The sequence below is a fragment of the Sabethes cyaneus genome, chromosome 1, assembly GCF_943734655.1.
Source record: "Sabethes cyaneus chromosome 1, idSabCyanKW18_F2, whole genome shotgun sequence".
NCBI classification, from domain to species: Eukaryota; Metazoa; Arthropoda; class Insecta; order Diptera; family Culicidae; genus Sabethes; species Sabethes cyaneus.
The window spans coordinates 88,111,861-88,123,993 of NC_071353.1; the positions used below are offsets into that span (position 1 = coordinate 88,111,861).

General features: G+C 39.0%; 1 protein-coding gene across 2 annotated transcripts in view; it reads right to left on the reverse strand.

Annotated features, from left to right (window-relative positions):
• The window catches only part of LOC128733061 (uncharacterized), an 849,877-nt gene that overhangs the window by 319,496 nt on the left and 518,248 nt on the right, over window positions 1-12,133 (reverse strand). The gene's annotated exons all lie outside the window — the stretch shown is intronic.

The window sequence follows — 12,133 nt, forward strand, 5'->3', positions numbered from 1 at the left end:
TTCAAAACAAGCGGTTTCCCACGTTTTACCGGACATTGCTCCGGAATTACCGATTCCCGGGAACTAACTGTCGTTTGATGGCCAAATGCTTTATCTAATCAAAACTAGATAAATGTACGAATCAAATGCCACTGGTTTCATCCAAATCGGTTCAAAATAGCCAAAGTTATGAACATAGCAAATCATGGGTACCCGGGTACCCTTGTCGCCCTCCTACGTAATAAAAAATTTCAAGTGCCTCTGATTGCTAATCCCCATTATGGATATGCACCAAAAAAACCTCAATTACTTAAGATCAACGAGTTTTACGATGTCGCAAAATTTCAATGATGTATGTTTTAAATTGAATGAGTTATAACAATTTTAAAACTGAAAAGGTACCCGGGTACCCTGTTGCACACATAACGGTTAACATTAGTCCCACAATTCGAATTTTGAAAAACGTTGGGCTCCGCTTTTATTTCGCTCCCGATTTTTGTATCCGCCGAACTATATATATAGTAACTATAGCTTTTATAGGTGACACATCGGCAGGAAAGGTTTTACAGTCATCCCAGTATTACGGACCAGTTAAGCACGATGCTGCTACAAAATTATCGGTAGAAACCCAGATTTAAATAATTTACAGATTATTTATAACTTAATTGGTTATAAATATACCATAGTTTGATGTTCTGTAGGCAATCTTGTTAAAAAATTACACACTTTTTTGCAGAACAACAAAATGTGAGCATATTCCATTCCCAGTATTATGGGCCACTTTTAAACCTGGTCAGAATTATGGGTCAATGTTCCCAGTATTATGGGTCAGTAAAACAACATAGGTTTTATTTCGAGAAAATCGCACGAACGCGCGCGCGCGTGTTTGTGTGTGTGTATGTGTGTGGTTCTCGTGATTTAGGGATCTTGTTGTATCTTGTACTTCACTCAGCAACTGCACTATGGGCCAGAAATTGAAATTTCGGGACAAATATATTTACGGTTAAACAGCGTGTCTCAGCAATGTGGTCTTCGGCAACTTTTTGAATAAAAAATTAATGCATATTTTGAAGAGGTCGTCCAATATTTATGCGTTATTTAAACAACAATTTAAGTAATAACTTTTTGAGTAAACTTTTTTTCACCTTTTTGGTTTCAAAATATTAAAGATAAACCAGTTTTAAGTAATTTTTGTGAAGATATGAAACTTCTACCTTTTACCCATTTTTAGCAATAGACCTTTGTTTATAAACGACCCCTCAAATCACATTTCTTCTTGTAACATGTGTATTTCGACAGACAGCTCAATGTGATGTTCTTGAAAATATTTTGCACATAAAAGAGGAATATTTTTGCTGAAGACTGTTTTGCTTTATATGCATTAATTAATAAGTGATTAAAAGTGATTAATTAAAAACTGATTTTAGGTTAAAAACCGTCTGATGAAAAATCCGAATATCTTAGCCATCTGCAAGTATTTGCAATTAGTTTGCATACCAATTTGTAGGGAATTATTAAAGCTATCTGCCCAAATGTGTATTTCAGAGAATACCTGGGAATACCTGAAAATAGTGCGGATTTTTTTCATACATTGTATAACTTAATAATTATGCATCCTAGCGTCAAACAGTCTTCACCGAATATGCATTTCAACATGCTAAATAACTTTGTAGAACATTTGAAAGCAATAAAATAATCGTGTGCAAAGTTATTGAGTGTAATTGATTTTTAAGTGTTCTTTTTTAACACATCATTATATTTTGTAACCGGTAAGTGATAGTTACTTTATTCAGCAAAGTTGCTTATTTTAGTATTTTCTGCCACTTTTGGAGAACTTTTTTTAAAAATTATTTAAGAAAACAAAAGTTTGCATCGCCCTAATAGGTGAATTCATGGTCACCCTAATAGTGCAGGAAGATGTGCTATATTTTATTATTTTACTTCTCCGAAGACACCACCCTTGAAAAAATAAACATTTTTCATCAAACGGTTTTTAGCCTAAACACAGTTATATCTTATTAATTAATGCAGAAAAAGCAAAATAGTCTTCAGCAAAAATATTCCTCTTTTATGTGCAACATGTTGTCTAGAACATCACATTGAGCTGTCTGTAGAAATAAACATGTTACAAGAAGAAATGTGATTTGAGGGGTCGTTTATAAACAATGGTTTATTGCTGAAAATGGGTAAAAGGTAAGAGTTTGATATCTTCAGAAAAAATACTTGATATTAGTTTATCTTTAATATTTTGAAACCAAAAAGGTGAAAAAAAAAGTTTACGCAAAAAATTATTACTTAAATTGTTGTTAAAGTAACACCTAAAGATTGGACGACCCCTTCAAAAGATGCATCATTTTTTCATTCAAAAAGTTGCCGAAGACTACATTGAGCTGAGACACGCCGTTTAACCGCAAATATATTTGTCCCAAAATTTTAATTTCTGTGAACCATAGTGAACTGTCTGAGCGAGTTGAGTTTAGATTCAATTTTAGCTTCTTCTTCAGGAAGCTCATTAAACTGCCTCAATGTATGATGGATGGTACTCAGTGCAGTGTTCGGATTTCGAGTGGAATGTCAAGTTCATTCGAGTCACGCAGAGGGCTTCATCAAAGTGATAGTCTCTATGGCAAACCAAGTATGCAAAAGGCGGCCCAAGCTAAACGGATACGATAGGCAGGGCATGTTGCAAGAATGCCGGACAACTACCCTACAAAGATGGTATTTGGCTCACATCCGGTAGGAATAAGGGCGCAGCGAGCAATATGGTTAGATTAGGCGGAGCGAGTCTGAGAAATTGAAGAGCGTTGGCCCACAACCGAGTGCATTGGAGAAACTTTGTTCATCAGGCTTTATCTTAGAACAGCAAGCCAACTAAGCACAGTAAGTCAGTTCAGGAAGAAGAAAGTATTTTATCCTGGATTATTAGTTTTGGGTGGTTTCCAAAAATAACGCGGAACTGTACTGTACTGATTTTCTGTGCACGTTTTTTCGTTTTACTGATTACAATTTTACAAATTACAATTATAGTCAAAAACTGCGAATCCTCTTGATCTATATGCTTGACCCATAATACTGGGAAAAGTCAATTTTGCTCCCAGTATTATGGGCCATTGTTTAATTTCGTATATGGAAAATGAATTTTTCTAGGCGGTTTCACCGTAATCCAATGAATACATACCTATTCCCTCGATTTCCGTTCATTTTATGCTCAGACACACAAATTTAGTGTATTGCAATCAAGCATGCAGCGGAATGTTGCTTCTATCTATTGAACTCATACTCGATAGTTAAATACTAATTTGTTACGTATGAAACTAACGTAAAGTATGGACTGGCCCATAATACTGGGTGGCCCATAATATTGGGGTGACTGTATTTGAAACATACCTTTTGCTGCGCATCGACATTCGATCAGCAGCTTTGGTAGGGTACACATTGCACAATGGGCAAAAACGAGCTCGTAATCCCAAGAATTAGAAGCCGCTGGTTTGGAATCTTACAAGACTTTTATTCTCATGTAAAAAAATACAGGAAATCGATTGGTGATGGTTTCATCCTGCGCAGACTTCGGGAAGTGATCCATTTTGCCTTATTTTACCCAAAAATCAGGTTAAAAGCTAATTAAACAGTATAAAAACTTATTTGCCGCCCGTGAAACGAACTCAAAAAGCTTCCCAATTTTGTCGAAACATCAGAAGAATCAAATCCCACCCATTCCATACTGTGAAAAATGCAGGTATAGCCCATTTTTCCCAATTCACCCCTAAATACATAGTAAAACCTAATTAGAGCGATTAAAACTAATTCAAAGACTGGGGAATGACCTCGAATAGTACCAATTCACTCGAAAGACATCAGGAGAGTTGATTATCATCGATTTAGTACAGTGATGAATTCACAATCGGTTCGTTTTGTCTGATTCTCTCCTCGATCTACAAAAACACGTTCATTTGCTATTGCGTAAAAAATCGTAATTTTTCAACGATGGTGTCGTTCAAGAAGTTTATCAATAAAATACAGCGCATCTTTTCAAACTATCAAGGTGGTCATCAAAGTTTTGAATATCTGGGTCTTGCGTAATTTTAACTGAATTGTTAGCGAAAGTATGTTTAAACACGCCTACCTAAAACTTCCGGACATTTTCAAGGCTAAATAATGTATTTTAATGAATAAGATGCATTTTCATCATAGATTCAGCATTACAAATTTTGCTGTTTTGGATACTTTTGTATATATTTAAATAAAAGTAACAAATTCGAACAAATTTTTATAGTTTTATTATTTAAGTGTGCTAGTTATTTGAGAGATATAATGCATTGTTATGTCGACTAATGTTGTATTTCACTCCCGTGATTATTCGAAAGTTCGAAGTAATTTCGAAACTTGAAAATGGCTTTATTAACACTTCATTGCACTTTGGGAAAAACTAGTCTAAAAACGAACGACATTCAGAAATGGTCTGCCAACTGATGAAATATAATAAGTGATCTTATGTAGAATTTTCCGGCGTATCTCATGGTGCCAACCCCATTCTTAATTTTCATCAGAAAGTACCTATTTTTACTGATTATAGGGGAAAATCAGTCTTAACAACATTTTAATTTAATGGACTTTATCAGGTAAGGCTTAAAAACCCGATTTAATCCATCTAGTGGTGAAAGGAACTTTTGTTATACGGTCTTACTTGCTATTTGAGATAGAAATCGACACGTCTTCGGAACATAATTCATCTATTGGTTATCGTTGCGTAGTGCGTTGGTTTACATAACATTTTTGAAAATTGAATAAGTTTACAAAATTTGAACAAAATACTTTTAAATTTTGATAGATCATGTTTTCATGAAATTGCTGAGTAAGAATAAGTAAGTTGTTATTAACCTGAGTAAGTGCAAATAAAAGTAATTTGTAAGAGGAAATCTTATTCTTTAACATATACATTGTCTAATAAAGGTCTAGTTTATAGGTTTTTGAGCTATGCATAGTTTCCTGTAATGTTTTTAGACTACTTTTTCCCATAGTGCAATGAAGTGTTAATAAACCCATTTTCAAGTTTCGAAATTACTTCGAACTTTCGAATAATCACGGGAGTGAAATACAACATTAGTCGACATAATAATGCATTATATCACTCAAATAACTAGCACACTTAAATAATAAAACTATAAAAATTTGTTCGAATTGATTACTTTTATATAAATATATACAAAAGTATCCAAAACAGCAAAATTTATAATGCTGAATCTATGTTGAAAATGCATTCTATTTGAATCACATCAATAGAGTTTTCTTGAATAATTTTCATCAATTTTTATTAACCTTCGGTTACTCACGCAGTTGTATTTTGTACAACACGTGTAGGTTTTTCAACGCCATATTGTTATAAAGTTACAAAACGTTGTTTAACTAACGTATATTCTTAAACAAACTTATTGTGCGCAAAATGTCATAATTATGCAATGCATTAATAATTTAAATTGTTGGGAAAATGTATGCAGCAAAACTATCAGCAAATGTAAAATGTTTAAAATGTATCCGTCTGCTGGTAGTCGAGTAAATCGGAGTCAAAATTAGAGTATTCTTTATAATCAAAGTTCTACAGTTCCTAAGCAAGCTAACATACAGGTATACTATTTTCAGCAAAGTTGTGTATTTTTACTATTTGTACAATTTTGTAGTACATGAAAAAGTCATACAACAATTACAAAAAGAGCAAAAATAGAAAAACTGATTTTACAAATTCATATACAATAAATAAGATTTTTATATCTTCGCTGAAGAGATAGAAGGTTACTGACTTAAGCAAAATATCTTGTAATAATATGCTCTATAACTTTGCAGAACACATCAATGTGTTATATTGACACTGAAGAAAAATATTTTATTTATTTCACTTTTAGGGGGATTAATCAAAATTTGAATTCCACCAAACGATAGAGCTTTCAATTTCAAGAAACTCTTCCAAAGGTTCAATAAACCTAAGACCAAGTTTTCCCAGTCAAAACTCTAGTGCACATGTTTTCTTTGGTTTGGGGCTATTGTGCGCGCGAGTAACTGCGTTACAAAAGTTAGTGCGAGTGTTTGAGGGTTAATATCTTTTGACCGGTAAAACCAATTTTAATGAAATTTCGCATATATATTCGTAGTGTCAAAACCTCTCGTTTGATATTAAAATAATTGAAATTAGGTTAATTATCTTGGTTAAAATCTGAATTAATTTTTGTTAATTTTGGTGTGGTGTATACGGTTGCTCGTAACTTTCAAATTAAACGTCCAATCAAAAAATCATTCAATAGTGATCTATTAGGATATATTATCTTTCAAACGAGACTAATAGTGCATAAATCGGTTCGGTCATCTCTAAGAAAAGGCGATAATTATTACCTTGTCAAAACAGGTTTTTTAAGCATGACTTTTAAACTGCTTGTTTGTTTTCAAGATTCCTGAACAATTTAGTTTCAATAAGGGCTTTCATTTGATACTAAGATCGTTGAAATCGGTCATGTAGTTCCGGAGAAACCCGTGTCACGTATTTTTCACATTTTCGCTTATAGCTTTTAAACGAAACGTCGTATCACGAAACAACTCAATAGTGATCTACTAGAGAATAGTACCTTTAAAACAAAAGTAATAGCGAACGATTCGGTTCAGCCATCTCTGAGAAACAGGCGATAGAATAAATCATTACATACACACACACACGCACACACACACACACCCACACACACGCGCGCACACCCACACACACCCACACCCACCCACACACACCCACACCCACCCACACACACCCACCCACACACACCCACCCACACACACCCACCCACCCACACACACACGCACACACACACACACCCACACACACGCGCGCACACCCACACACACCCACCCACCCACCCACACTGTTGCACCAGATTTTGAGAGTTCCTTCAGCAATATCACAGACCCAGGTTTGGGTGGTAATTAGCTCAAAGCTAGAAAATCAATTTATTTAGAATAAAAATGTACTCTTTCCTCTCCTACTCACAATTTAGTCTCCCGTACTATTATTCACTTATCTAGTCACAACAGAGTGTAGATTTCTAGTCTGTAAGTTATTATAAGTGCATGATATAAATATTCTAGCTTAGTTTTATAAATAGTTTTAATTTACCCGTATTTATTTGCATGTAACAATTATAATTGAGAAATCCGAAAAATGTAACAATCTTATATCAAAGATCCAAAACTCACTATATATGTCTTAGTTCTGTCAGTCAATTTCGCCCGTCATCATGTCATGACGGTTGAGATGTTTGTATCAACTGTCGGGATCAGCGTGTCGCGTCGGTTACCGTTTGTTGCAAACGCTACAAGGGGCTGTTGCGGCGAACATCCTCCCCCCCGTGTCGCCACAACTTCCGATTTGGCGGCACCAGAGCTTACGACGTCCAGCAATGCCAACTTTGTAGCAGGTCTCTTTAGTAACCCACCAGAAGTCCGCACTTCTGCCCGGCGAATCACTCCATCCTTTCCCGGAAATGCTCGGACTACCCGTCCTCGCAACCACCTATTCCGCACGTTTTCGTCAACCACGAGAACTAGATCTCCTACTTTTATTGGTGCTACGTCCTGGAACCATTTCGTCCGCCGAGTTATCGTTGGTAGATACTCCCTCACCCAACGACGCCAAATGTTATCCAAAGTGTGTTTTACTAGGTTCCAGCTGCTCCGCAGGGCCATTCCAGAATCCGTAGGGAACTTCTCCGGTTCTCGTACTCCGTTTGAACTCAGAAGTAGGAAGTCGTTGGGAGTCAGAGATGCACGATTGGCTGTATCTAGAGGAACGAAGGTGAGCGGTCGAGAGTTCACCATACTTTCGGCTTCTACAAGTGCTGTAGCGAACGACTCGTCGTCGAGCTTTCGCACTACCGGAACAAACGCTAAGGCTGCTTTCACTGCCCGGACCATTCTTTCCCAACAACCCCCCATGTGAGGGGCGGCAGGTGGGTTGAACCTCCACTGGGTGTGGGCGTTTGTGAAAGTACTACCCAACTCCTCGTTGATCCTCTTCATTTCTTCCTGCAACTCCCGATTCGCTCCAACAAAATTTGTCCCGTTGTCGGAGTAGATCACTTGAGGGGAACCACGTCGTGCAATGAATCGCCTTATCGCCTTCTTGCACGCATCCGTAGATAGACTAGCCACTACCTCTAGATGGATAGCCCGTATTGTCAGGCACGTAAACAAGCAGACCCACCGCTTTGCAACACCTCTTCCAATTTTCACCAAGTAGGGACCGAAGAGGTCAACACCCACATACGAGAAGGGGCGTACGAAGGGTTCCAACCGGACCGACGGAAGTGGTCCCATTTTTGGAGCTACCGGCATCGCTTTATACACACGGCACCATATGCAGCGTTTCCTGGACATACGTACTTCAACTCGCAGCCGTGAAACGGAAAACCTTTGACGCAGCTCGTTAACGACGGTTTCGTCGTTTGCATGACGGTATTTTCGGTGATAATAGTCCAGCAGCAGTTCCGTAATTCGGTGTTTTCTAGGTAAGATTATGGGAAACTTCTGATCATACGACAGGATCTCCGCCTCTGCGGCTCGAGTTGCTTCACGTAATACTCCATGCTCGTCCAAGAAGGGAGATAGCTTAAACAGTTTACTTGACGATCCTAATTGCTTCCCACCAGTTCGTCCTTCTTCACGATTCTTCTTCAAGATGAACACTTCGTCTGGAAACGCCTCAGTTTGCGCAGTCATCCACAGTGTACGTTCGGCCTTCCGTATTTCTTCACTCGTCAGTCCGACAGTATCCGTGGATCCACCCAACGAACGTACTCTATCGGCGAAACGATGAACATACGCTGTAGAACGCAGCAGTCGTTCGAACTTCGAAAACCTATCCACATCGATCATTGGGTGCCTGACCAGATGACTGTACACGTGCGCCTCACGCAATTCCTTGTCGCTTTCATCGATGGCTTCTTCCGCAATCGTTGTCGATGCTGTCTCGTTTTCGTACAGGATGTCAGGTCCTCGAAACCAGCGACTATCCACATTGCAAACGGGTCCCTTCCCCCACTTGGTTGCCTCGTCCGCGACGTTGACCTTGGTCGAGATCCATTGCCATTCGTCGATACTTGACAGGCTCAGAATTTCGTTCACTCTGAAGGCTACAAACTGCCGATACCTTCGAACGTCTGATTTAATCCAGGAGCAAACTGTCGATGAATCACTCCAGAAATAGGTTTTGCGTATCGTCAACGAATGACTCTCCTCAATAGTCTTCCGCAATCGAGCTCCCAGCAATGCTGCCATCAATTCCATTCGTGGTATCGATAATCCTCGTAACGGTGCCACCTTCGTCTTTGACGAGACTAGAGCGACCCTGACCTGTCCATTATCCACGATGCGGAAATATGCAACCGCTGCATAAGCTTGCTCACTCGCGTCTACAAACACGTGAAGTTCAAGCGATTTGAAACTATCCGGATGGTAGTTGGGAAAGTAACAACGAGGAATACGTATGCCTTCCATCTGCTTGAGTGCTACTGTCCACTCCATCCAACGCGTCGCGATATTCATTGGAATCCTGCTATCCCATTCCGTATTCGAGCGCCAGACCTCTTGAATGAGGATTTTACCGTGGATGACAAACGATCCCACCAATCCCAAAGGGTCAAAAATACTCATGACGAGTCGAAGCATCTCTCGCTTTGTAGGAATCGTAGTACCGTCCATTAGATTTTGTACTCTCTCAGAAAACTGTAGCGAAAACGTGAAGATGTCCTCGTTTTGCTGCCACGCCATTCCCAGTACTCGTTCGAATGCGGTTTCTTTGTCCGGTAGCATGGCCTTCGATTGTTTCAGGTTCGCCTCGCCCAAGCTGTCCAACACGAATCGGTCACTGGACATCCAGTTGCGAATATGGAACCCCGCTCGTCTGTGAATCTCGATTACTTCCTTGGCTACTTCAATCGCTTCTTCCGCAGTATCGAAACTGTCCACATAGTCATCCACGTAGTGCTTCTTTATCACTGCCGCTGCTCCTCGTGGAAACTCCAACTCGTGTTCCGAAGCGTTCAAGTTCTTAATGTATTGAGACTGCGTTGGTGAGCAGGCCGCACCGAAGATTGCTACGTCGGAGACCATGATACTCATCGGTAATTCGAGTTCAGTTCGAGCATCAGTTCGAGTTCGAGTCGCCAAGCAGTACGGTTGCATTTTAAATTCACTCCCGGTTTGTCGTGTTTTAGTTTGTTTGTTTTAATAACCGTCGCGAACGTTCACCGTGCTTAAGGTTTAAGTTTGGATAACACTGACCTGCGTAATAAATTTGAACTTAATTAATTGGATTGTGAAGTCAAGTGAAGTGAAGTGACAATGATCTGTGAAATTTGCCAGTCAGATTCAACCACTGAAGAAGTTTTGTGGGTTTGCATTGGCTGCAATCGTGGCTTTCATGCAGCATGTGTAGGTGTTTCGGTTCAGCGCGGCTCGTTACGAAGAAGAGAAAAAAAAATTATAGATCCGCTGTCATATATCCTGCCTTGCTGCAACACTTGCCAAGCGCTAATCACCTTAAATTTTGATATCAAAGCGCTGGTAAATCAACAATCCCAGCTGTGCGAAAATATAAACACAAACACCGAGGTCGTTCATCGCACGAGTCAGCAAAATAATGAGCACATAATTCACGAAGCGATGGATCGTATTGAAGCGCTTCTCGGTGACGTGAAGAAAGAGCTGACGACGTATAGGAGTGCTATTACTACTGGCCTAGTTAGCGGATTAAAAAACCACCTGACGTCATTGGTCGATTTGGCTATGCAGACATCGAATAAAAATGTAGTATCTTCGATGCAATCGATGTCGTCAGGGATGTCGGAACTCAATGACGAAATTAAAAGACTTTCTACTGTGACGATTGATATGGCGGCTGAATCAACCATGCAGCACTACCCAACAATAGGGCTGGAAATTCTCGATGAGGTAAAGTCATTGTCAGCAAACCTCATAGCAATGCAAAATACTGTGCCACCGTCAATGGTATCTGACTCATTCCCCAGTTTGTCAACAGAATTAAACAATAACGAAAAAACTGATTCTTCAGGATGGCGATTTTTGGGTACGAAGAGGGTATGGAAAGCTAACTGGGAGGAATACGACGCACGTCAATTACGTCGTTTAAATCAGCAAAAGCAGGCAATAAATGCAAGACGCAGAAGGCAGCGTAGAGCAAGAAACAATAATACACACAATGTTTCTAATAATGTGGATAACGGTAATTCCAATCAGAATCACGCTTTTAACCATAACAACAATAACAGCAACAATAACAACTACAACAACAGAAGCAACAATAACTACAGATACAATAACAACAGGAGTAATAGAAACAACTACAATCGGAATAGCAGGAACAGTAACAACCGGAATAATAGAATCATCGGTAATAACAACAGGCATTACAATTATAACAACAACAACAACAACAACAACAACATCAACAACAACAACAACAATAACATCAACAACAACAACAACAGTAGCAACAACAACAACAATAACAACAACTACAGAACTGGTAATCGTAATAACAGAAGGAACCACGAACCCAGTAATAGTAGAAATCATTACATTAACCAACGTAACTCTAATTTCACTGGCATTCAAAACCGAAACATGTGGCTGCCACCTGATAGAGAGCTTCTTGCGGCAGCGAAAGACCAGTTTTCCAGGCCGCCAGCTAACTATCATCCGTCAATACAATTCCAGAGAGGTGAAATTTTAAACCCGTATCCACCTAATGAATTACCGTCGCGCTCTTATAATCTTATGGACCCAAGGAATTCTCTACCTACAGCATGTGAGGCATGCTCCTGCCGACATTCGTGTTTTACGAACATTCGACGCACTCCCTAGAGGAAGATTTAACACCATCTGGCGTGAACTCAGTAGTACAATCAAAATCAGAAACAGAAATTGTAGTGTACTGTCAAAACCTCAACCGCATGAGAGGTTCGTCTAAGATTAGACATATTTGTAATAAAATTTTAAGTTGTTCCTTTCCAATAATTTTGGCGAATGAAACTAGTTGGGATGAAAGTGTTAGAAGTGAAGAAGTTTTTGGAAATGCTTATAATGTTTACAGAGATGACCGAAA